Raw genomic sequence first — 3,942 nt, forward strand, 5'->3', positions numbered from 1 at the left:
CACGAATAATAAACGTTATTTACTAATATTTTTGTAATGGTTTTATTTTTTGAATATTTTGTTAGTCATTGACTATGAAAAGTTAAATATGTGTATAAATAACATCTTGAAAAAACCCTTTATCGATAATATTGCGATCAGTGAAGCTTGAAAAGAGAATTAACTTGCTTCGTGCTCTATGCAAAGATTAGTACAAAATCACTTCCTAGTGTGTACATAATAATTGTATATCCTTAATTACTTTAAAACTACTTTTTTTTTAAGATAGAATAATTCAAAGAGGAAGTTTTATATGCAGGTTATGAAGATATTACAGATTTCAAATGCAAATGTATATGCAATGCAGAGACGTAGCGGTTTGTATTGTCTACTGAAAAAGTATTTGTATATAAAGACAATCTGTAGTATATTTAAAAACATCAAATAAAAAGAACTTCATATAGTATACTGTAGCAAAAAAAAGTTTCAATTTTTCCTACAGTTTGTTCTTATATTTTTTATACTCTTAACTCTGCGTTTTATTCTAAATTAACCATTACAATTCCGAATTAACGACAAAGTCAGCTAAGCGTTTTGAAATAGCACGTGTCGTTAAATTAGCATAGCTATCTACCGAGCACAGATAAGCTGTACAATTTGAATCGTATATTGGAGACTAAATAAATATACATTTTTGAATATATTACTAATAACAAAAATAGTCTCTAAGTACGGTCTTATAATTTGAAAGTAAACACGACTTCCCATGCACGTTCTTTATAAGTACATCTTGTACATTTTCTACTACTGTTAACCAAATCTAATTCCTATATTCAATATCATGACTTAGTATAAAACAAAGTACTGCTGTCTAACCCTATGTATGCTTAGATCTTCAAAAATACGCAACTTAACCTTACGAAAAGATAGCAACCGCGAATCTCTCATCTCTTTCTTATTGTTTATTGCATACTGAATTCTTACGATGCAATAAAGAAAGACAGTTTGGGTACCTCCCATTCATCAGATATTCTACCGCCAAACTGTAGCACTCAGTATTGTTGTCTTCCGATTTAAATAGTGCGCTAGAGAATGTAACTACAGGCACGAGGGACGTAACATCTCAATTCCCAAGGTTGGTGGCACGTTGGTTACATCAGAAATGTTTAAAATTTCATACAGCGTCAATGTTGTTTGGCGTTGGTGACCAATTATCAACGGGGCTATTTGCCTATTCGCTTAACAAAACAGTTTAAAAAATGATAATTTGATGAAAACCTGATATTTCATGATATCCTTATATCGTGAATTCTTAAGTCGTATTAACTGTTGTATGTAAAGTTATAAAAAGATAAATTCATGACATTGGTATCTATAATCTGCTCCAATGTGGCGCTTTAATTTTCCTCGTCATATTCTTCAGAACTTTGGTCATTTGCATGAATAATTACAGTAGAGTCGTTTTGCGTTATAATTTCATTTTTAAATCAACCCAAAAGTTTTCTTTTGATTGTAATCCCGCTACTAATTTCTTTAGAGATATAATGTATAATTTATATTTGGAAGTTAAAACATTCTCGCAAGCCGGCGACATTATTGAATATTATATTATTAATCTCAATGAAAAGGTATAAGTCAGAATTTACGTTAATCGAATATACGTCGAAGGACCAAGGCTCACCTCTAAAATACCCATAGAAAATATGCGGGTTTTTTAATCGACTTCAAAAAGGAGCATGTTATCAATTCGTCTGTATTTTTTTATGTTTGTTAGCTAAGAAGCCAAAATATATATGTATCTAACAAAAAATAATACGAGAATACTTTAACAAATATATTTTATACAAATTACCTTTTATACGGCAATATACTGTGTCAATCAAGGTACTCTTATCGCTTCTTTCTTTTGATTGTTGATGCGCATGCCCGTGGCTGACACCGGCTCCAAATATAACAATAATTGTAAGTACATTATATAATCGTAAATCGACTTTTACATAGTCTAATATTTTTCATTTCATTTTACTTAAGAAAACAAAAAAATATTTTAAAAACGTATTTTTTTCACTTTTTAGTGCATGTTAATTTGTTTTGAAATAGTCTTTTGTTTAAAGTATATAATAAAATTTTGACGATGCTACATCTAAGTTGTGTCGTGCTATACCTACGAGTGTATATGTCACACGTATTCGAGTATTAAAATATACTGTAAGTAAATAGAAATACACCTCGCTTCAATTTCCTTTTCCTTGTGTTTCTTACTATTTACCTTCAGGGAAGGAGGAGGTTACCTATTCAGGTATTATTTATGATATATTCCTAAAAGTAATTTGTACTAGATTTGCTCGCGGCTTTACCTGTATATTAGAGGCGACCGAGGATTTTACATTTATAGACTATGTCTTTATTTCTTTCTTAGGGGTTTAAGCATGCTACATATCAAATTTATTTAAACCACGAATACTTTTTCGATTTTTCACTAATTTTGATACAAAAAAAAAATCACAATCGACAACGCATGATGATATGTATGAAAAAAAATAGCATTATTTTTATTTTAAGTATTTCCATTCAAATTTAAAAAGGGTATAAAATAACGTTAAAGGAAATAGAACAAGAATATATAGGTATGTAGTATAACGATTGTGCCTTTCTTTACCTGATTTATGTACTGTGTGATCTATTTTTAAAGCAACAGATCTCGAGGTTCGAGGTAAGACTCGATGGATGACAAAAGGTTTCTAGATTCTGTTTACACGTATAGGAACAGTATTAGACGCAAGCAAAATTATTGTTTAGGGCGCCTATAAGCATTTACTGACACAGAAAGTATTAAAAGAATTGCAATAGCTGATTTTAAAAGTTTGAAACACACGCACAAGCACAAGTTCTAAAAAAGTGTGTGAAAATAGAATTTGTCACTGTCACATACATTCTTATCTAGTTATCTCACATCACTAAGGATAAGCCCGCTTTTGTATACTTGTTACTATTAATATTTTTTGTTTGTACAGTAAAATATTACTACAAACCAATTTACATTTTTTTTATTAAAATTAATTCGGTTCAACTAACTTGATTGTTTTAAAACTAGTTGGAACATAAACTAAAAAGTAGTTCCTAAAAAATCCAATAATTATCAAATAAAAAGTCCGCTCGGCTTTCTCAAGTGTAAAGATATTTATTTCAAAGTGTTGATGTGTATTTCTTACAAGCCGGGCTTTCGATGAGCTTTTGTTTAATGTTTCCATTTTGAACTAGATGGCGCCACTAATATTTTACATCGCGCTAACGGAATTCTTTTCGCTAAGCATAAGTAGCCAGGAATCGAAGACTAAAGCATACTTACCTGGCGTAGGGGACACCGTGATCATGAAGGCGGTTCCCCCAGAGCGAGGTTCCACCATTGCACTGCGGTGGGGTTGACCTCTGCGATTATCCCTAATGCGGATAACTCGGACGCGTAATTTTTGGTAGTGGGGACTGCGTACGCGCCGTCCCCCTGAATTATGATTGAGTATGACCCCCTTGAGTATGATTTCGGTACAGTTAAATTAAAATCGCATAAATCTGTTATAATACTTAATTTCATCCAATATCATCTGCAGTCTGTTTTGTCAGCTATATCCGTTTTCCTAAAAACGTATAAATGATTTTATAACACAATATACAAGTAACTATAAATCAGAAAGCGCGTTAAATCTAATCCGTCAGCCTAATCTATGTTAATATTATAAATGTGAAAGTAACTCTGTCTGTCTATCGCTCTTCCATGACCAAACCGGTTCAGAATTTGGTGAAATTTGGTATGACTAAAATTTGAATTCTAAGAAAGGACATAGGCTATTTTTTGACACATAACAACCAACTCATACTTAATATACTATATAATGCCTCAATATACAGCGTTCACAGCTTTTGACATAACACAATACAATCTACTATGTATCTTATTTTTAAATC

At 31.4% G+C, this 3,942-nt stretch overlaps 1 non-coding gene across 1 annotated transcript; it reads left to right on the top strand.

The window, feature by feature from the left end:
- Nucleotides 1-3,320: 3,320 nt before the first annotated feature.
- Nucleotides 3,321-3,482, top strand: LOC124539481. The gene has a single exon (XR_006967029.1). It is a non-coding gene; the product is annotated as a U1 spliceosomal RNA (small nuclear RNA).
- The last annotated feature ends 460 nt before the right edge of the window (nt 3,483-3,942 follow it).

This window comes from Vanessa cardui, chromosome 22, assembly GCF_905220365.1.
Source record: "Vanessa cardui chromosome 22, ilVanCard2.1, whole genome shotgun sequence".
In the NCBI taxonomy this organism is placed as follows: Eukaryota; Metazoa; Arthropoda; class Insecta; order Lepidoptera; family Nymphalidae; genus Vanessa; species Vanessa cardui.